Genomic DNA, 25343 nt, shown 5'->3' with positions numbered 1-25343 from the left:
CAAATGATTATGAAATTATCATATACCATAAACAATCAGATTGAATTAAACTCCGAAATACACTATTAAATTCTAAAAAGTCTAAATATAGTAAATACCTTTCCAATATAACACAATGAAATAATTCAAAAGCTATAGATATCACGCTGCAACCCGATAATTTCCTATAGTCCAGCAACTACCTTCCTATCTATGAAGCGAGGCTTCTATTTAAATAGAAAGATAAGCTGCTGGCAGGGATTTACAACAAAGTTCCAACTATACAAAGCTTATTCGTTTTAAATCTACCTCTGGATTTTTAATACCTATATGTTACCAATTTCCTGATAGCGAGGCTTTCAGAAAATGTGGAGATCTATAAGTACCCAGAGTCAAATACAATTTCACAACTAAACTAGAACGACACTATATCCATGAAGCTATGCTTCAATTGGATAAACAAGGGTATATAGTTTTGGCCAATTCTTCTTTTCTACCTTTGAAGCTAGGCTTCAGTTAGGTAGACGAAATTATCTATGTATGAAGCGAGGCTTCAATTACATAGAGTAACCTGGTCCCGGTGAATTCCTCTGCTGACTGAATAATTTTGATCTAATCGCCGTATTTATACCTGCTGAGATGATCGCTCAAGCATGACTTAATTTTCATTGGCTGATTAGAATGATCACTATCACTGAGACGATTATTATATTATATGATATAAAACGTTTATTGAAAATACGTATACTAAACGTAAATTGTAAAGTACCGTAAACTAAAATACATTGTCGCAACATAAACAATTAACATAATAGTAAAGTTACACTAAAATCATTTCAACAAACGATAATCTTTAATAAAATCTAGCTTGGTAAAAATGTCAAAACGTTACAATATCAGAGTGGCAAACGCAGCGTTTTTGATACTAGTAGAGTCTGAAAATAAAAAGAGAGTCAACGATCGGTAATTCAGAAACAAATATTAAATGTTGATTATTAAAATCATTAGTCATAACGATGCTTATAATGTAGAAATACGAAATAGTGTTTGTATATTTATTAATTAAGTTTAATTTGAGTGCGTGGTGTTTTATGGCTTACGGTTTAAGATGACACTGTATCATCAGAGGTCCCTTATTGCTGTAGATTAAAAACCTGCTACATGAACGCTATCCGACAAACTTGCGGAAGTGTGCTATCTTCTAAATTCATGTAACAATAATAGAGGTTTAATAATGCAATTTTTGTCGTGCATTTACATTGGAATAATTGCTTCCTATGTGGTTGGGGAACAAAACCGATTGATTGATGAGCGACACTATCTAAATCAATCTATTCGGTAACATGCAATCTTTGATCTAATGTCATGAAACTCACCAACAAAGATACTGTTCGGTCTACATCAGAAAATAAACAAGGCAGGAATTTAAAAAGAGAACGAACGATTGACTAAACGATATTAACATTTATTTATAGACATTTGATATACTGTATATATATTCTCATTTTTTATGCAGAAGTTTAAGATAAATCGGTATATCTTCGCTGAAACAGATTGCCCTTTCATTTTGCAACGAAAAGAACGAAAATAGAAAATAAAAAATCTAAAACGAAAGAATGTCCTCTTTTGATTTTTATTCGATAGAAAACCTCTTCTGGCAAGAAATGTGATGTACAAAAGTTCAAAGGTTTTCTTGCCTGTCTGAAATAGAACAATAATTGACTTCTTATTACACTCGACTACATATTAATTTGGTTTGTAAAGAAGTTTTTTTCTTGTTTTCTGTCTGTTTTGATTTTTTGTTAGTTTGGTTCTTTTTATTTTAAGAAAAAATATCTCCAGAAAATAATTTCTAAGGGTCTTGAACTAGAGTTTCCTTTATAGGATTTAGAACATCGGTTAATACAATGTATACTTTCATCACACATATGTTCAATATTTTTAACTCTGATTTTTATTTGTTTGAATGTATAACATGTTTAATCAATTTAAATAAAAAGTAGTATATTAAACGCTCATAATGGCACAACGATGAGCAAACATGCGTTCTGAAATGTTTTAAATAAAAGCGGATGTCTGGCATATTAGATATATAAGATGCTTGTCAGCGGAGGTAGGTGATATAAAGTAACTTTCACTTGCCTTAAAGACATACATACTATAATGTGAAATAAAAAGTGATTTGGGATGAAGGTAGCATAATGTAAGCAAAGTGATATTTTGACGTTCATACAAAAATAGCAAATGCCTATAACTGTTTGAAAACCAAAAAAAAAATCAAATTAAAAAACGACGATTAAAATGGTTCATCTATATGATCAATGAATACTTTTTTTTTCCAGAAAATAAATCAGGCGATCAAAAATTATAAAAATGTTTATGTTGTTGTTATTATTTTAAAAGAAATGAACAGATATAGCAACCAACAGATGTAGCAATTAGGGTGCCTATTGGGCCTTCAAAGTTATTTTGACGGGAAAAAATATAAAGAGATACTGCAAATGTAATTGACCAAAGTGATAGCGTCGAGTACACTATTTATTTGAAATGAGCTTTATCAAGATAAAAAAATAGATAAATGATTAAATTAATAAGAAATATGTAGCCGAAAAAATAATGTTATGTCGCTTTTAATTTAATATACCTTTTACTTTAAAGGAGTATGCCTCCAGATTCATGCTATTTTTATGAATATTATGCAGTGCCATATGTATTTAAAACGACACTTCCAATATTCATGAAAATCACCAAGCCATTACTTCGTTAGACACGCTGTATAAATATGTGGATAAATACTGCAAAATCAGTCAACAATCGCACACAACATATAATTATTTCTTGTTTTTTATCATTTCTTAAAATCTTTTTTTTTCGCAAGTTTGAGTTTCCCGAAATAGTGTAGAAAATTGTCTCCAATAGGGCTATTTCCATTTGAAGAAATCAGAATATGTCCGGGGCAAATATAGAAAACTTTCCTCTCTCTTTAAGTATTTGCACATGCTCACTATAAGTTAACTTGATACTTGAGTTGGAGAAAAGCCATTGTTTTTGCTTTCCTAGCGCAGCTGTGTACAAGCTCTTTGATAAGAATAATGGTAACCACATGTATTTTGACGTATAATAATTTCATCAATATAACGCTAAATTGTTGAAAATGATTACAATCTCCAATAAATGATTTCAATACAATTCAAAATTGCTTGATTTGATTGCAATAATATTGAAGCTACTCCACCCAAAATCTTTGATATAATACAATACAATACAAATACTTTATTTGCTTTAAGGCCTCCGGCCCATGCAAAAAACATATATACAGAGAAACAATTTACACAAAATTATAGCATGTGCACAATGTTTAAACATATACTATATAAATTTAACTGAAAATAACTTTTAAGCATAAAAAATTTTTCTGGGAGTTTCTTAATTATCATTTCGTATCTAAGACATATTAATTGTTAATCTTCCTTTTTTCAAAAGCGTAATACAAAAATGTTGCTGTACCCTTTATAAGATCATTATTTTTTGTAGACATTAATATATTAAATTTGTTTCGGGTTGGAGCATTTAGGTACTTAATCGGTAAATATAATTTTCTAAGTTCTGAATAAAAATCACAACATAGTAAAAAATGAAATTCATCTTCTATTACATTTTTAGACTATTTTGTGCATAATCTGTTTTCCCTGAATATCTTTTTATGTCTACCAACCTCAATTTCAAGATCATGTGACCCTATTCTAAAATTTGAGTATATATATCTAAATTTTCTAATGTCTAGAACATCTAAATAACATTCATATGAGAAATTTTCCTTAAACATACCATAAAAAGACAATTTTACATTAGAGGTTACAGATGAATGCCACTCTTGTAGGTATATATCTTTTAACCTATTTTCAATTGTGCTATAAAGTATTTATCTGATGTAACAGATTGACTTTCCCATACATATCCAAAACCATGACTTTGTAAATTTTTTTCTTAAAGATGTAACCCAATTGTCATGTCCCTGTATATCATCATTAAACATCATTAAGTAACACTTTTTAACTAATCTATCGTTTTGGCATTTTAATAATTTTTAACCAATAGTTAATACACCTCTTAATGGATATTAAATACATGGGATACCTCCCGCAGTCGCCTAATACAGCTACATTGGATGCATTTTGTTTACAACACATAAAGCGTTTGCATGCATAATATTGTACTCGTTCTAGCTCTTCAAATTTACCCATGCCCCAAATTTCAGCCCCATAAAGTAACTGAGGACATATTTTAGTATCAAATAGTTTAAAAAATACTTTCTTATTTAATTGGCCACAATCATACAAGGATTTTAAGATTGATATAAAAACCCTCTTACCCTTTATGCATAACTCGTGTACCATTTCTTTTCATAGAAAGTTGTCTTGTAAATGTTAAACCAACGTAACTAAAAGCATTAACAACTTCAATCTGCTTGTTTTTATAAGTCCATTTTTCAATTTTACATAATGTACCACCATTTTTAAAAACAACTATTTTTGTTTTACTTTCATTTACTTTAAGTTTATATGTATCGCAAAAAAAATGACAATGTATTTAACTGTTTTTGTAAACCAGAAACTGTATCTGAAAGGAGAGCAATATCATCTGCAAACATTAAAGATAAAAGTTGTGTCTCAGACGGGTGTAATTGAATTCCTCTTATGCCACTATCATCTAAAATATGTTGTAATTCATCTATATAAAAAGAGAAAAGAATCGGGCTGGCCAAACAACCTTGTTTTAATCCTACTGAACTTAATATGTAATCACTTCTTTCATTATTACATCTAATACATGCTTTAACGGTTCTATACATACTTTGAAAAGCTATATACAATTTTCCACTGAACCCCCATTTCTAAGTACATTCCAAAGAATTTGTCTATTTATGGTATCAAAACATTTATGAAAATCAATGAATGCAACAAATATCTTTTGTTTTTTATTTTTTAACTAGTCTATCGGTTAAAGATTTTAAAATAAATGCATTATCCACAGTTGAGTATCCTGCTTTAAACCACTTCTGGTTTTCAGAAATTTTACTATATATTTGTGCAAAAAAAATTCAAACGAGCCACTAAAATCCCACAATATATTTTACCTAAAACATTTTGTAAACTTATACCCCTATAATTGTCCACATTGTTTATATCCCCTTTTTTGTGAAGTGTTGTTATAATAGATTCACACCAGGATTCTGGATACTCGCCTGTAGCAAATAGTCGATTAAACAATTTAACAAGTATATGTATAAAGCTATCTATACCGTAAATGAAAAACTCTGGGATTAGATTATCAGGACCTGGTTTTTTACCAGTTTTAATATGCTTTACAGCCATTCTTACTTCATATTCAGTGATCTCAGAATTAAAAATGTATTGATCAACTTCATTATCTATTTCTTCATTTATCATTTCTAAATTTTCACCAGTATTTTCATCACATTCATAAGGGTTTAGCAGGCCTGTAAAAAATATTCAAGCCATTCCTGGGTAGAAATATTGTTTACTGTCCTACTTTTCTTGCCAGTCATAGATTTAAGTTTTTGACCAAAATGACTTAGGATCGTTAACTTTTGCTGTCAGGTCATCAAGGTTTTGTTTATTGTATTCTCGCATCTTCAAATTACACTTGTTTTTTTAAACTCATTTCGTTTTAAAAGATATCTTTGCAAATTTATGTCAGACCTACAATTCCTATATTGTCTTAACAGTTTATATATTTTTGATTTTTTAAAATCTTACAATCTAAATCGAACCATTTTGGTGATGAAGGAAGCTTAAAATTTGACTTTTTTTGAAAAATGCTTACCAATATCAGTTAGACATGTACTAAAATTAGATACAATATCATCGATCCCAACTTGAGTGTCCTCAATGGATTTACAAAAGTTCAACATTACATCTTTTGTGAATAATTCACTCAGTTTCTCTTGATAAACATTCTTATCACTATATGGGATTTTGTAAAAGATAAAATTGTTATTCCCTTGGGCATTTAATTTTTCTCTTTCATTTTTATACATTTTCAGCTTTATATTTAATGGAAATGATATGATAGGGCTAGAGCTAGAAATATGTTTCCAATATTCGTGATCCATTTGATGTACGTATGTCTTGACCAAACCTTGTGCAAATTAAAATATTCAGATCATTCCCCAATTTTTCAGAATCATCATTTTTATTGTGCAAAATGCCACAAAAATTAAAAGCTTTGCAATGCTTTTCACTCAAATCGGGCTAAGAATCGCACAAAAAATTGATTTCAATTTAATTTTGAGCATATTTCTCTATTAGCAACAGCAAATTTCTTTTCCTTTCAAAGTGTTCACTTGATTTATATAAGACTTTTAAAGTTATGGTTTTGGGCTTTTACCTTAGTAGAGCTCTTTTAAAGATCAAATTCACGAATTCAACTTAGTGAATACACGTTCAACTTCACGAATTCACGATTTCAGATTCTCTACCTTACGATTTCAACTTCATGAATTCAAAATTTCAACTTCATTTAGCCGTAAATTGGCGAAATTGAAATCGTGATGTTGAATACGTAAAATAAGTTTATCTTGAAATGTTTCAAAATGAGGCTTACTAAGATATTTTGAGACATGGTAATGAAGCATTTGCTAGGTAAATACATGTAGTTATCATTGAAAATTATATTTTATTATGTTCTTAATATTTCAGCAACACTGAATTAAGAAAACAAGTAAACTTAATATTCAAAACTGAATTTTTGAAATCTTCATAAAATGATTCCTTTGTTATGAGGTTTATGTATGACATTATTTAATCTATAGAAATTATTGTGACAGTTGTATTTTTTTCTGAATGGAAAAATATTTTGTGCAAACAGGATTTGAGTAAAAAGGGTTGCAACGCTTTAAATTTGTTTGGTCCTTTTGCACAATAAAATTGACTATTTAGACAAAACGGGAAGAGGGATAGACCTAAAAATTTTCACATAAATTATTGGTTCAGACCTTCATCAAATTGTCACAAATCTTGGAAAAATAGTTCCGTTCCCGTCATGTAAAAAAACAAAAATAAAAGCCGCAGTGGAGTCCCTTTAAGTTTTGAAATCATTTTTTTTAAAATAATTTACTATTATTGCCAGAGAAGCTAGCCTGTATCATTGAATAGAATGTTTTTGCAGTAAATAACTGTACTTTTACTTTGAATCTATTTTAATGTTATTTTTCAAAACAATTTACCTACAGTGAAATTATCGCTTCCTGTTTGATTGAGAAACAAAAACCAATTGATTGATGAGCGACAATATCTAAATCAATCTATTCAGTAACATGCAATCTTTGATCTAATGTGCTGATACTCACCAACAAAAGTACTGCTCGGTCCACATCATAAATTAAACAAGGCAGGCATTTAAAAAGAGGACCGACGATTGACTAAACGATATTAACATTGATAAAAAGACATTTGATATATATACTTTCATAATTTTTGCAGGAGTTTAAGATATAATCAGTATCTTTTCTGAAACAGATTGCTTTGATTGAATTCCAATACGTTTGGCAACAATAGTAGAAAATAAAAAATCTAAAAAGAAAGAATGTCCTCTTTTTACTTACATCCGATAGAAAAACCTCGTATGGCAATAAATGTGTTGTACAAAAATTCAAAGTTGTTCGTTCCTGTCTGAAATAGAAAACTAATCAACTTATTACTACACATGTCTACATTTGTATATAGTTTGTAAAAATATTTTTCGTGTCTTTTTTACTGTTTTGATTTCTTCTTTGATTGGTTCTTTTTATTTTAAGAAAAACATCTCCAGAAAATAATTTCCAAGCGTTATGAACAAGACTATTCTTGATAGATTTAAAAATACGGTTAATAAAATGTATGTTCTCACCAAAAATATGTTCAATATTTTTAACTCTGATATACATTTCTATAAATTTATAGCATACTTTGCAGTTTCAATGAAAAATGTATTATAAAATTGAACGAACATTATGCCACAGAGAGTAATAATCCTTTCGTCTAAAAAAACAAACTATTGTTTTAAAAAGTTTAATTGAAGAGCGGATGTCAAGCATATTAGATGCTTTTCAACTGAGGTAAATTGCGCTGAATGTTTAATAAGAAATAATTACGCATAAAGGTAGGAAAATGTAAACAAGGTGGTATTTTGTCTTCTTCCATAAAATACGCAATCACTATAACTGTTCGTTTTACCAAAAAGCAATCGACGATAAAAGTGTAGAGTGTATTTGTACTTTGAAATGAGCTTTACCAAGATCAAAAACGATATACAGTATATAAACGAACCAATTAATTAGAAAGATGTAGCGGACAATAGTCTTATGTAGATTTTCATTTTGATATTCCTTTACTTTAAACACATGTTTAAATGTAATAACTATTTTAGCTCAAAGATAGTCTTTAAAACAAAGATATTTTAGAGTGATTAGTTATACAGTAAATCTCTCAATCTCCTATCTGTTAGAAAATTGTCTCCAATCGGGCTATTTTCATTTGAAGAAACCAGAATGTCTCCGGGGCAAATATAGAAAATCTCCTTTCTCTTTTAGTATTTGCAAATGTTCACTATAATTTAGTATTGTAATACGAGAATGTCAGTTCACTTGAAACTTGAAATGTGGAAATGTCATTCATTTTTTGTTTACTAAGCGCAGGTGTGTATGCTAAAATATCACAAAGTCTGCTCTAAGAACAATGGTTACTACATGTCTTTTACCGCATAAAGATTTCAATATAATTCCAAATTGCTTGATTTGATTACAATATTATTAAAGCTACTCCACTCAAATTCTGAGACATGATAGTGCTAGGGCTAGAAATATGTTTCCAATATTTTTGTACCATTTGATATATGTCTTGACCAATAACTTTCGTGCAAATTTGCAAATCATTCATTTTCCGCTTGTTTCGCAGAATCATCATATTCATTGTGCAAGATAACTCAAAAATGAAAAGCGTTGCAGTGCCTTTTCTCAAATCGGGCTAAGAATTGCATAAAAAATCGATTTTCAAATCAATTTTGAGCATATTACTTTATTACCATTAGCAGATTTTTGTATTCTTTATAAATTATTCACTTGATTTATATAAGAATTTTGAATTTTAAGTTTTAAAGTCAGTTGAGCTCCTTTAAAGGTAAAAGGGGGATTTCTTCATTGCCAATGATAGAAGTAAAGTTGGTAGCAATTCAGTTTTGGTATCACCTGGAGAGGTGTTATGATATAAAATGTTGTCCGTTTTGCTTTAAACAGAGTTAAACAGAATTATTAACGTCAAAATAAACTTAATTAAATACACTTGTACATCATAACAATATTTGTTAAAAAATACACCTTTTAAGACCACATAATTTACTAATTCAAGCCACCACGTGGTCTGTCTAATATCTTTACAGAATATTCGTCAAATTATTACATTTACAACACTTTAAGGTAAATTAACAAAACACTGATAATAAAGAAAGATAACTTGTTTTGGCTACTTTTCAAAACTATTGCATCATAATATCGTCTTAAGAAATATTAACGTTACATTTCTAAAGTTTATTTGAAGCTTTAAGGTATATTTTGGTTGAAAATGATAGTTTTGTAATGCATTGTCACATAATTGTTATTGCAGAAAGTCATTAACTATGGAATCATATACACTGCAATTTCATATCGGTGAATTTTAAGCTATTAAGCTTGTTTATATCATTTTTGGCTCGTTCAAATGCCAAAAGCTATAATTACAGACTGGCAAACACAACGTTTATAATACCACGATAGAGTCTGACAATAAGAAAAGGATCAATGATCGAATATTCAAGAAACAAGTCATTGTTATGCTTATAATGAAGAAAGAAAAACTATTGTTTGAACTTATTTATAAAGTTTGGTTTGTATGTATGGTGTTTTATGGCTAATGAGTTAAGTTGACATGGTATTTGCAAAGGTTCACTTAATTGGTGTAATACTCAAATCCTGGTGCATGGAGGCGATCATATAAATTTCATCTTAATAAGGAAGACAATAAAACAATGATAAAAAGAAGAGAGACAGAGTCGATAAATTCTATAATCCAAAATTGTAGTATTTCTTATATAAATGGAATCATAAAAATATTCTTGAATCATTTCTTCAGTATCAAATTATTAAATTGAATAGCATATGTAGTAAATCTGGTGCTTAGTAGGTGGTTTTCTATAATAAATGTGAAATAAGACATATCTCAAGAAGATAAATTTTAGACAGAAAGATTAATCCATGGATAATTATACTGCCAATCATTGAATAAATTTTCTATTTACATAAAAACGTAATTTGTCTTTTACAAAACCAAAAGTTATATATCATGATGATTATGATGATAAACAAGAAATAAAATTAACATTCTAACACGCTTCACAACATTCCCCTATCAAATAGATAGGGCAAACAAGTGAATTATTACACGATATATGCACAGCATAAAAAAGGAATGCTAACACGCCATATAACGTCAGATATGACGTCAGTTAACCGAGTGACGTCAGGGAAATTACTTCTGCGCTCAATGTAGTTTAACATATTTTTATCAATTCTCTTTTAATAAACATGTTAGAAGGACAATTGATTTTTTTTTAATCTTTCGTTATAGCATAATGATGCCCGGTTCATCGTTAAAATGCTTTGAAAATAATCATTTAGGCAAACAGGCATTTGAAAACCAACCGTGGATTAATCTACAACAACACTTAAAATTGATATCCTTTTTCTAAATAAAATACCATTATAATGATTATATTAGAGAAAGGTTCAACTTTTACACATTCTGAAAGTTCATATTATGAATTAAAATTTTTTTTCAGAAATATTTCACTGTCAAACATTTCCTTCTTGAATTCAATGATAAAACACAAGTTCATGTTAGATTTTAATCGAATTATTTTTTTTGCATCATTTCTAGCACAAAATAAACAGAATCGATCACTTTGCAGGAATAAACTGCTTTTTTTAAGATTCCACTAACCCATTCAAATTAACTTGTCTTCTATGATGGTAATTTAAGCTTGATTATTTTCAGTATTTTGCACGATATGATTTGTTGTCGTGTCGTTAAACCGAAACAACAAACAAATAAACAAACTACAACAACAAAAAGCATCAATAATAAAATGTTTACTTATAAATTGCTACAAATTCGGGATCATATTAATAAGTATTTAAACATGATGTTCTACAAAAACGTTATTATTACTATTATTATTAGATTTGCTTATCTTCTTGAATAAATAAGACAAACAAAAGTGTATGCTGTATTTCAAAATCATACAGGATAAGAGATATGATTTGATAACGGCATTTTTTTTTCTCGAGACATGGCAATAAAAAGAGTTCACTAAGCAAAATATTAATATGGTATCTTACAGCCAGTTTGCAATTGTAATTCCGCCTGTCTATATCCAGTATTCGATTGAAAGGGAAATATGATGCGGCATGTTTTTGCCAATTCGGAATTAAACTAATTTTTCTAATACAACGGTTTCTCTTTAACATGTTCTTACAATACAGACCTTTTAGAAACTGACTTTGTGCGGTTTTTGCACTTTTACACAACTCTTTTTTCTTTGGTCTATTAATAGTATGCCATTTTAGAAAGAGATTCGACAAAAATTCTTGTAAAACTTAAACAAAATGCGTATTGTTTTTTTCATTCTACCATGTACATGTAATTTGCACTTGTAATGAAGTATTTTGAATACGTATATCTTTCACAGTATTAATGTTATAAGGGTAAAAGTTTTGAACAGAACAATAACAATTGGCCGATTTCTTGCATGTTCTTGCCAAATATTAAGGAAACATTCAATAAAGCAAAGTTAAATTTCTTCATTTATGGATTGGTCTAATGTATTTCATGATGCCGGGTGATAGTATTTAATAGCGAAACAGGAAACAGCTGGATGTCATTTTAACACTTCATTAAAAGAACCAGGAAAAAAACTGTTCTATTTGCCAGGAAAAATACAGCATGAGTGACTAACTTCTCCCGAATCAATTAATGTCTATTTGATGACGCTAAAAATCAGATTTCTTTACAAAAAAACTCGTTTATGTCTTTCTACACAACATCAAACATGTTCTAAATAATAACAGAAATATGATAAGTCATTTAGTACATTTACTTTTGTAATATGTTAACGCTCATGTATGATATCATATATCATGTTAATCACATGTTCTGTGATACCTGTAATAAAATGATAAAATGGGTCTACTTGAAGCATAGTATTAATTTACTATAATAAAGACTTTGAACTTTGTACATCGTTTATATTTCAAGACAAGCAAAATAGATTCATATTACTTTTTCCTGAACGTATTACCGTGCTAATTGTGATGGAAATATATTTACAACGTTTGCAGTTCTTCTGTATAGAAATTGCAAGCAAAATTGCAAGTTATCAAGACAAACAAGTTATAGTGGACCTTTTATTTGACATTGTTAAAAATTAACATTGATAGATCTTGGGGAAAGGAGGCCAGGTTAACTGTTTCTTGTCGTAATCCGTGCGATAACAGATATAAAGAACATGGTTAACCGTGACATATGCCTCCAATTTGGCACCTAAATAAAATTGAAATACTCATTCCACATTAACCTCAAAATATACGCTCGTACTTTCAAGTGCTTTGGTAACTGATACTTTCATATCACATAAACAGCGTCCGGATAAAAGTTTATTCAATTTTCGTATTTTCATTCATTTGAACGCTTAAAAACAAGCTTAATCGAATGATAAGCAATATTACATAACGTTTTCTTTTGGCATTTAGTTTAGATATGCATCAATCAAATGTACAGCCAAGCTTAAAGAAAGAAAACCACAAATGACTGACACATGTTTACTATCAGAAAATATGCCTTCTGCATCAGATAGTATGATTGTTCGATATCAAATTTACGATCATTAAAAAAATGTTTATGCTATAAACATTAAATTTATGGATTATCATACGTGTATTTAAAACTAAATCAACAACAACAACAACGGCAGTTAATACCAGTAAACAAGGCAATTAATGTTAGTCATATTGATTAATACAAAGTTACGGAAGTATTTATTACTACAGTATTAAAGAGCACCACCTTAAGTATCATATCATCTTTTAACCACATACTTGCATAATATTTTTATGTTATTATATGCCAATGCGATATGCCGTTTAGAATTAAGATAAATCTGTGGTTAATAATGAGTATTAATCGAAGATTTAATGTTGTTTCTCAAGATCGTTTAGATTTATTTCATATATTTACTACACTATATCACTACAAGTTTTATGGAACAATATCTGTTCCAAGCACGTTAATTTAAGACACGTATTAAATCCCAATTATAAACCAATTACGAAGGGTGAGTTCAATATCCATACTACTGCCAATTCTTTGGCATTTATTGCCAAAAGTAATCATTTTTTCATAAAAATTATGCACAATTTATTTTAAGTGACTGTTTTAATGTCTAAATTGCTCAATAATCCTGATCTGAATTTAGATTGTCTTACTTCGTAATATTTTTTTTTCTGATGTAAAAAAAAATTAAATTTCTATTTTCAGTTTATTCTATTATTATTTTCAACTTTTACTCAGGACTTAAACCCTAGGCCTTTTGTTGTAAATTATTCTAAAAAAGAGATACCATGGTTACAATGTCTTTGCAATTTTCCCCTTATCAATCCTAACAGTTTCATGACGTTTATATTTTTAAGAACCACGCCAGATCCCTTATTACGACCTTTATTAAAACTGATAAATTGTATAAGAAAAAATGCGAAATTTAAATAACAGATATACATTGTACACTCTATGTTAACTTATTTGTTTAGCTTATATTATTTCCTTCCTACCAAGACAATTTATTTAATGTAACCAATCGATGTGTCACTTTTTCAATACAAGTGTGATAAATGAATGTTGCATATAAATCAAAAATTAACTTCATAAATTATGCATTTAAAATGCCAGTGCATCTCTATACTGCGGCGTAATTGGATGCGCAATGTAAGCGGAGACAATAGTGTTGTTCTAAAACTCCACAGAAAGCTGCAGAATATGCAGCTTCACGAAAAAAACAAAACAACAACAACAAAAAAGACAAAAACAAAAAAAACAACAAAAAAAAAACAACACAAATTTAATTAACAATCTCAAAGCGCTATGGGAAATATAGCAACGCCATGATTTTGTAGAGAAGAAACGATGTTTTTTGTAACCGGAGCTTAAGAACTGTATTTCTTTATCTCAAATATTTCATAACATAGCGTTATTTTGACATTAGATCTTAGCCGTTGATCTACGTTTGTTATCCTTTGGACAAACGTATAGGTCAGTTCTTTTAAAGTAAATGTCAAGCAGATTTATTATAACCTTTAAATTCTAATTTACTCACTAACTGATTAATTGACTGATTCAATCATTCATTCATTCATTCATTTAGTCATTTAGTCATTCATTCATTCATTTTACTCACTTAAGTCTGTCCCATAAAAACAATTCAAGACCTTTGTTCTATGAATAATAATTGCGAGTAATTTATTATATAAATATCGAAATAACATAAAGAATCATCAATGCAAAATTGAACATACGAGCACGAAACAAGCATCTGGCCTCATAAAATGTAATCATGTTTAATACCTCTCTAGAAGTTTATTGTGTAAAGTTAGTTATCAGAAAGACTGGTCTTATTATTATTTATTACATAAGATTCATTAAAATAGATTTAAGGCTTCAATGTAGAGAAGGACACATTAAATATGGTAAACAAGATCAACAAGGCGGCGTTCAATAAACGCAACCCCCAAACGAACCAGCAATAAGGACCAGCGGCCAGGAGCCCAGGATGACCCCAAAGAAAAACAAGAAAGGGCACTCAAGGTTTCGAGTAACTGAGAAACATAAATTAAATTGAAAATCGATATTTATTGCAATTCGATTTGCGAGCAAACCATTATAGAAGCTATATAAAAATATTACAACCGGTCCGAATTAAGATCCGGACACAACTACAAATCCATGTTTCTGCCTAGAAATCACTTTGACATTTTTGTTATTTCTCTTCTCTAATTTCCTGGAATGCACCTTTTATATTCAAGCCATAAATATTATCTTTTTGGTTTAATTAAATTACATTATAGACGTTCGCAACATATAGTCAAAATGGATACCTTAAAAATGGCCTAACACGCCACTTACAAGCTTAAGAACAACTCAACGTTTTTCATAGATTTTAGAAGTATTCGCAGATGTGACATTAAGTATAATATTTCTGAGACAGATTGTCCGCCAGTTTTTAAATCAGGTAAATGGGAATTGTGTTATATGAACGAACAAACATTTGAAACATATTTAAGGATGGTAACAAATAAGAATAAACTGGTGTCATTTGTGTAAACATTCAGGAAATGCCTAGGACTTTGAAAAGCTGACATACGACAACCGTGTTATTTACTATTTCGGCAGGAAAATGACACTGATTTTAAATGACATTACTTTTACTCAATGCCTTACATTAATTGTTTGCAAGATACTTCATTATATTTAATTATCCTTAAGGGTAGTTTTTTTCATGTGCAAGGAAGTCTCATTTCTTGCTTGGCATTATGAATAATTACAAGGCTAACCAACCGTTAGATCAAAAAGGCGTCAAAAGAATGAGCTAAATAATGAAGAAAATTTCCTCTGTTTATTATGGCCAGATAAGTGTCAGTAATTATAAGTTAAATATTAAAAACAGTAGACCTACCACAGGAAAGTAAAAACAAATTATTGGGATAAAAGTCACTCTGAAGTTATCAGATATATTCTATAATTTGTATCTATAAATCTGTTGTGAGATCTAAAGCATTACCGTATGATTGAACATATGAAAATTCTTGCATTTCTTTAAAGTCTAACAAATTTCAAGTCAAACCGGTGCTAAGGGCATGGACTTTAAGTTTACGTTGACCACTTTCATCCATAAACCTGCTTAGTACTCAAACAGGTTCTGCAGCAATATTTGGCGACCAACAAAGTTTTAACACAATACCAGGCTGTGTTCTTCCTCGTATTGAATTCTTTTTTGATAATTAATTAATTTTGCATTAAAACTATAAATATAATTGTGATAAAACTGGATTTCATAAGTAGTGAAATACTGGTTTGCAGTACTTTTCGTTGTTACAATTTCAGTTGACCTAAAGTATTTACTTGAATTTAACATAGAACATATTTGTTGCTCTGTAGGTGGCTTTTATCTAAATCATATTTCAAGTAGATGACTGTTAAGAGATAAGATAAGTCACTGAAAATCAAGCCAATCGGTAACCATTCTATAAATCAAATATTTTACAGGAACGTGATCTATTGTTTTACCAAATGAAATTGCTCAAAACAAACTGAAAGTTTAAAGTGGCAAACCTGATATAGATATATAATTAAGCAAGTAATTTACCTCAGAAGTAACAGAGAAATATTAAATTGCTAAAATACATGTATGTTAAAAATGAAAACAAAGATCATAAAGGCAAAGGCGACGTTCACAGAAAGCAACCCCGACACTATCTAGCCACAACAGCAGGACACCCTGAAGGCACCGGACCAAAACTGGAAGAGGACACAAGGGCGACGAAAGAAGGTGAGGGCCATTTTATATGTGAAATGATAAAAATTAAAAGTACTCAGTTCATATTATTAATAGGATTCAGAAATATAGCTTGCTCATTTTAACATGTTTAGATGTTTGTACAAAAAAAATGCATACTATGGATAATTTGTAAATAATAGATGAATAAACATCAACAGAAATAAAACACAACAATATTTTGTTTTTCGAGACACTGCACTGTTTTTATGAGCAAATATTTGTATGGTGTTGAACAGTCAGTTTGCAACATCTACGTAATTTCAAAATCAGAATTCGACTTATATCGAAACATAATGAAAAGTACGTACTGTGAATTTCTCATTTATCATATGTTCCCAGGTCTTTAGCGTGATATTTGAAAGTGAAATTCTTCTAAATATCGCCGCTATCACAGTTGACTGTAAGCTTTTGTCGATTTGGAAGATAAATAACCATTTTCTTAATATGTTATCAAAGAAACAGTCTGTAGAATAGCAGTTTCTTGTTTCCTGTTGTGTAAATGAAAAGGTAGAATAAAGAAAATATCATCAATAACATTTCTATAATAGTTGAAAATATGGCATCTGGTGTCCATTCGTGCATGAAAACACACAAGTATCATCTATTGATCAATATGGTAATATGGTAATAAATATGCAGCTGATCTCTTAAAAGGCATAGGATTTTCCCTTAATTAATTAATAACACTGATCTATTAAAAGGCACCGGTGTTTTACTTAATTATAACACGTCAATGAAACAATAATGAAACTCTCATAAGATAAAAAAACAACAACAAAAAACAACACGAAATTCCTTCATAAATGTTTACATCTCATTAGTTTTTAATGCCAAAAATAGGACGAAAAAACTAAACGCACTTATGCATTACCAAGTAATCTGATTTTGTAATAAAACTCATCACCGTCATGAGATGAACTGTAATTAAAATGGTTACATTACTCTAGAACATTTACAAACACATGAAATGGAGCATGAACGCATAAATTCCCCTCATTCTTGTTCATTTTGTTCAACCACAATAATCATGCTTTCTTAATAATAAACATACTATAGGTTTAGACAGTCATGTTTTTAATACAGAAACATGATATGGTCTTTAAATAAATAACTAATTTTGCTGATATATGATATCTAACTAAGAACAAAGAAACGCAATTATAGTTTTAACACCTTTTTTAATGAAATACGTATTTTTTATATAAAATGAAACAAACAAAATGAATGTATAGTATTAATTACAGTCATGTTTTCTTTTAATATTAAATTGAAAAAAAATGAGATCTTTTTATAGAAACGCATTTACTTTGTTTTCTTCATGGAGAAAATTAATAATCTTTTGTATGAAGGAGCGTTAATGTCATCAACCACTTAATTTCACATGTTGTTAGGAAGCCGCCGGAAGCGACTTCCCTCTAGGGATGCAAAAGACTTACCAGGAGATGAATTATCTGTCTGCGAGCAGAGATTGCGATTAAAACACCGCTGATGTATGCCGTAGTGAAATGCTAAAAATCTGGTAATCAAATGCAAAACATATATTTGTAATTTTCATTTTATTTTACAAAAGTTGTTTTTATCCTCTGTTTTTTTTATTATTAATTTCTTTTTTTTTTTCGTTTCGTACATATCTCCAGGAAAGAATTATTACAATTTGTAAACGTTTGTTATATGATTCCCATACAACGTTTCGCATTGGATAATTTGAAATAATAGATAAAAATTCAAACATCGATCATTCAAATTTGCCGTCATGCTTGAAGAAAAAGGTGTGGATAACTGATATGTGTTCAGGATAGCATTTGTTGCTCTTGCCAAGACAAATGTTCACTTGTGTAAAAGTATCTCCACGGTATTAAAATAAGATCATGTCTAATGGGTATAAGACGAGAAAAGAAACGTATTTGTTTGCTTGAATTATAATCCTAGAATGTTATAAATCAACATTAAGTCTTTGTTGTTACAATCATATTTGAAAATGAACGTGTTAACTTTTATAAGTAATACGTACAAGTCAGGGACAAGTACACTAAAGTCAGCATGCTTGCACATCAGATGTAAAATGTACCAAGGATTAAGGTTGTAATTACAGACTAGACATCGAAAACTGATTTCTTACAAATTTTGTCAAAGCACTATATAATGAGTAAAATAAACATATGGTAACTATTAAATGCTAGCAATTATCAAAAGATTCCAGGAAAATCTGATATCACGTTCATAAAGAAGAAAAAATTCAAACGCAATTTTCTAAGATGTCCTTTTTGAACTAAGCAATAAGTAGTTCAATCTTGACACATTTAACAGATTTCTAAATTAGTTTTAGGATAAAAAGTTACATAAATATTCATTTGGCACTAAATTTGCTAACCTGGCATTAAAATGTTGCCTAACAGATGCCAAATAATTCAAGGAAGCAATTTATTTTAGTCGGAACATCATTTGAATTACATTCCTGTTTTAATTTCTTAAATGGAATTGATCCTTAAAAGTTCAAATTTAACTTACAAAATGCTTTTGTTTTATGCAAGCTTAAATTCTGTACCGCAGCTGTAGAACATTGCTTCGTTCTTCATATCGGCGTTGTTATGTATAGGTTAGAGTGCATATTGGGTGTTATTCGTAAATAAGAAAGCTAAAAAGGAGCAGAGCTATGCACCCTAACCGGCTTAGTGCTCCGCCCATTTTTTTCCGCCCAACACACTGCATGACGTCACACGATAGCCTAAATGTGTATATACGGTAGCGGTACATATTTTCGGGTCACGTGTTTTGCATAGCTAATTCCCGCATTCTGTCTAGGTAAATCAGTCAATATGGAGGCGCAAAATGATAGCGGTGATTTCGATCTCCTCGACCAAGAACTGCTTCAATTCTTCAATGAAGATTTCGAATTTGAGAACAATTCTTTGACATTTACGCAACTAATGCAAATTCCTAGCCAGCAGTTGGTAATAGACGAGAAACCTAAGCCTCAGACCTGTCAAAATCTGAAATATTGAAATTTAACCTTTTGCATGCTGGGAAATTTATCGTCTGCTAGAAATGTCTTCTGCTTTTATTTAGATTTTATCAATTTTGCAAATCGGTTCCCTCATAATTACCTGAAGATTATTGAATATGATTATGTATTTAACGCGAATTTGACTTGTTCCATTTGCATGAAATTTATAAATTTATAAGATCGTGTTTCTTTTGTTTAGTTTTCGTTATATTTTTTTTCAGCACGTGACCATGCCAGTGATGGAAGATTTGCATCTCCAGTTTCAGTTTTATACGTAATAAAACATTTTACTGTTATTTTGCCTGTTTTCATTTAAATGAACCTCTTTTTTTAATTCTATGCCGTAGTGACGATATACATGTGCGTGTACGGAAAAAACATGATGCATAAATATTGATAAGTAGGAGGAGTAAACTTCAAGATCTCTGCACATGCGTATATTGCACTTTAGCGCTCTTCGAAACCTAGCTCCGCCCACTTGCGTTATATAATATAACACGTCCAGTTTATATAAAATCTGTTCTATTAAGATTTGAAACCTGAAAATTTGAAAATTCCTCGTCGGTGATTGGCTTAAAAAATTTGCGAGCACTAAATATATCTTCTCCCATTCTGAAGGTTGAATACCGCTTTCAAATACCGCTAAATGAGCGTGAGAGAAATTAAAGTAACTGTAATTTCGTGTACTCAAATCTTCATTCTATTGTACATAAATGGAACAATAACTGAAGCACATGTCATATGGGTTACATTCGCTTACGAATTGATTTATGTTTTAATTCGTTAGTTATAGTAATTTCCATTCCATTCGTATGCGCAAAATATTCTTTTAAAAACTGAATCAGTTTATTTAGTTTCGTCATCTTATTCTTTTAAATAGGTCACTTTTTAATATAACTATTTATAAACAGTTATTGTACTATCAAATATGGTTCGTATACAATATATTGCGTTTCAAGCAATTTACAACATTCAGGGTGGATTTTTGCAATAAGAAATACTTCTTCAAACCGCTATGACTCGATTGTAGTTTTTAAACTTTTTGAACCTTAAAGCGTATAAAGACATACGTACATGCTGACTGAAAACAATATAATAGAATCTTTTTATTCTTTGCATTATTTAAAAAAAAATATGATTACAGCATTTTAGTGAATAATACGGGTTCACCGAACTCTTACCCGAGTTATCTGCCCTTGACTTTGAAGATTTTTCCGACAAAAGCAAATAGTTCTTAAACAAGATTAACAAGTTGCCTTATTTTGCTGCTTTTCTATCTGTAAAACTATCTATGATAATTATTGTGTTTGAATTTTCTTTCTCGTAATCCCCTTCCTCCATCACCTATTCACGTCAACTTCAAACTACAAGGTACACAAGAGAATTAATTAATCTTATTGAAGTGCCCTGGTGTGTTTGCCATGTATTTGGTTGTTCTTACACTCGTCATGTTCTTCAATTTAATAAAAATATGTCAGGATACAATTTATGACAATATAGTAATCTTTCATATAATTTAGACAAACAACTAAGATATATATTTACAGAAGCATATATAGTTTTTCACAAAAACAAAAACACCGACCCGTAGAAGATTGTAAGGTCAAAGAAAGACATATTGATTCAAATAGTGCAATCTAAGTACAATTGGACAGAAAGTACATCCGAGAACAGCATACCGTACGTCTGCATCATTTTTAAAGTCAGGCAGACATTTCTAACGGATGATAGGCGACCAACCTAATTGAGAGTTATAGGGTTCGTTCGTTGTATTAAAAAGTAGTTCCAGTTTTCCGTTTGCCGACATTAAGTCTTTTATTAAGGAAAATTGAAACATATGTCGCAACTTTCTGATTTATACTTTGTAAATGGTATATATTGTATACCTGTAATTTATGTTGTTTTTTTATTTAGCTTTTATTTACAGTTTAACATTTTGAATGGATCCGCGTTCAATATTGCTATGAAAACAGCCAATAAGATAATTATATTAAGTTCTGAGGTTTCTATTTATTTAAAAAGAATATCTTCTCACGTTCTCTATTTATATGAATAACTAACGGATAAAGAACAGTGCATCATTTTAAATCAATGACAAAAACGACTGTAAAATGTACTTTAAAGTACTTGGTGACATTTAAACAAGGAAATCATAAGGAAATAGATACAATCCACTTTGTTTTGTCTGGAAAATCACTTTCAATTTACTCCAGTGAAACACTAGAAATGTACTTTACAAATCTTTAAAAGATTTTTTTCTGATAATCTAACATTTAATTTATGGGAAAAAGTGAAATACGAAATAGCAAAAAGACTATGTGCATTAGAGCAATGTCCTACATACACATATGCGACTCAGTCTTTTGTGTCACGTAAATGTTCATATGTATGTGCTTAAAGTGTTGGTATGCCCTTCAAAGTGTAAATAATGAGTGCACAGGTAAAAAATAACTTATTATTTTGCTATAATTTTTTTTAATTTAATATTAAACTATGCAAAAATAATCAATAATCCATGTGAATAACGGACATTTCTATAAATAACATTGGAATTTATCGGTATTGATTAATTTTTAAAAAGAGTGGGACAGTCTTTTTACTAATTTTGGCGGCTTTTAATTTTTTTTTAACTATTTTCACTTCATTTCAGTTATTGGTCAATGACCATAATATATTCAATTTTTTATTAAAATTTATGACCGGCTTTAATTTTTATTTTAATATTTTTCAACTTATTTAGTTATTGATCAATCCATGATAATAATTAAATTTTTGAAAAAATTTTTATTCATACGCACCACTTGACAGCCAAATTTTTGAATAAAGGTATTTTAATCAGCGCTAAAGCGTCCAAATTGGGGGTTTGACGCGTCCCGTTAATTGCTATTATTAAGAGTTCCTTTAGTACAAAAAGAACGATTTCAAGTTTCGGAGAATAAGTTTTCTATAAGCGTTTGCTTGTTAAATTTATTGTTGAAATTTGTTTAAAAATATTGAAGAAGAAATAAATATTATTTAAACAAAACGATATTCAATTTGAAGGACCGTCTTATTAGTAATAGAAAGAACATCGAAACACAAGGCTGATTTGTACAAGAGGGCGTACCCCCACCAAATATTAATCAGATTGCCGAGTGTTTTGATGCTCTTTCGTTATTGTATCATAGTCAAACATACAAACACGTTCCCTGTTGTCACAATATGAAACCCCAGAAAAAAGGAACCAATGAACCAGCATCTGAATATAATATTTCTATCGCTTTGCCTTTCTTTGCCGTCACAATAAGAAAACCCCTGCAAAAATAAGGCAATCAATGGACATGCTCTGAAGTGCGGGTAACTAGTACCTGCACTCAGGTTAACGCACTGTGCATGTGTATGTATATGATTTAACTCTGACACATTTTCAACAGAAAGGTCCCCAAACTATGATACAAGTATCTAGATGTCAACTGAACCATAAGAAATTGAATGAATGAATGAATGAGTTAGTGAGTGAGTGAGTGAGTGAATGAATGTATGAATGAATGAATGAATGAATGAATGAATGAATGAATGAATGAATGAATGAATGAATGTAGGGAAGGAATAAATATATAAAATATATAATAAATACTTTATTTGTCCATTGATTTTACATTTAACTTGTATTTGTTTGAGAGCTTTCTACTTTAAATCGCTTATAAATGTTTACAACTAAAATAATAAAAACCCATAAGTTATTAAGCTTCACCCAAACGTCTGCTGAGTATGTGTTTTCATAACTATTAAGGCTTCTTAAAATGTGATTTCAATTTGAAATTTTGCTGTCTAAGACGTAAGATCCTAAAATGGTAAGATTAAATCAAATTGCACATGAAACCAACAACAACGTTTTTATAACACGCTAGTTGCTAGGTTATCCGAACTCTCGTTTAAAGTTTATGCATTGTAGATGTTTACAAAGTTCTTTTTTATGCTTTTTTAATTACATGCCAAATAAAATAAAATGTTAATTAAACGCCAAAGGATATACATGTATGTGTCAATCAATAAACATGTATCAATATGTTTATTGAATTGTCATTTCTACATTTTCAATATTCAATTTCGAGTATTTTATGATATTTGTTACTTTTATTTATACCATATATGCTATCGCAAGTAGAAAAATAACTTATAATCAATTTTAATATATGTTTTATTCTGGGCTGTTTTCCGCATCTTCATTTATTTGTCATGTTGATGGAGATGTGAATAGTTGTGAAATAAAATGATTTGACACTTTTGAACAAGCGGCAAAAACAATAGTTTTTGAAAGTACTTTTCGCTTTTATATTTGTTAGCACGCCTCCAGATTCATGTTTATTTTCCTGAAAATTTTGAAAATTTATTAAAAAGTAACATATTGTAAAATGAACAAAGAAAATAATGTTTTACATTGCAAACAGCATAAACAACTCATGTAAATTACCAAAAAAGAGGTCAAAAAATGCAAAAATAGCCCTTACTGCGTTAGAAACGTAGTAGAAATATGAAAAAAAACCTGAAAAGTCGGTCATAAATCGCTTATAACATAGAAATTATTACTTGCATCTGGAATTTGTTTACTTTTCTAGCAATCTCAGTATTTTTACTTGAGTTTTATTTTCTTGAAATATTTTAGCTCATCTGGAGGCTTGCAGCTTTCATCCATGGCATAAATATTGTTCAGCTCATCTTCTTATCCCAAACTATATGAAAAACCTTGAAACATTACTTCAATCTGTATTATATTTGATTAAACATTATTAGGTGCTTTATCTTTAATCGAAAAGAATTTGTTTTATTTCATCACCAGCACATATATTGTTAAAAGTTATCTTTTTGATAGCATCTTTTCAGTTTTGAGATTTCATGAAAGAAAAAACAAAAAAATGCAATTTGAAATAATATACAGCATGTACAGTACTGTAATAAAAGTATATCGGACAGCCTTGATAAAGATCAAAGTTAACTAAAAGTATTATCAGCAATAAACAACTTTTGTAATGATGATTGCATTGCAACTTAATATAATTAAATAAAAGTAATAGTACTTATTAAGATAGTTTTAATGGAATTTAAAGGTATCGATTCCCTATTTTAACGATGTAGACTTAGGTGATAAAATCTATGACAACTGAAATTAACACTTTGTTAATTTAAAAGTTCAAGAAAATATGTTTCCTATTTATTTTATGTTTCAAATCAGTTTGATATTAGTATGTATATAATTAATTTCTATAAAGATGTTCGTTTTTAGTTATTACGCAGTTAAGAAATTGATACTGTGATGTGTTTCTGTTTTCCCTCTCGCCAACAATGGCTTCTGTTGTTTATTATTTCATATATCCAGATTTTTAATAAAAAATGTCAATGAATTGAATAAAGTATATATATTTTTCAATGAGGGTTGTAGAATACAGATGTAACTCTAAGGTTATAAGATTTGCCTTGTAAAAGATATTTACATTATCGTGTTTGTTTTTTGTTCTTTTGTCTCCAGTTGATATATTAGATATACTATGCTTCTTTCGTGATTGTTAAACAAAACCAAGAGGAATTGTTTTCTTTTGAAAACAAACTACTTTTGTCACGAATATGACTGATATTTAAGAGCTTGCATATGATGTAAAGACTTTTCTAGACGTTATGATTGTCTCAA

Source organism: Ruditapes philippinarum, unplaced genomic scaffold (assembly GCF_026571515.1).
Source record: "Ruditapes philippinarum isolate M1 unplaced genomic scaffold, ASM2657151v2 ctg494_1_1_1_1, whole genome shotgun sequence".
NCBI lineage: Eukaryota > Metazoa > Mollusca > Bivalvia > Venerida > Veneridae > Ruditapes > Ruditapes philippinarum.
Note: the sequence above shows the minus strand (reverse complement) of the source record.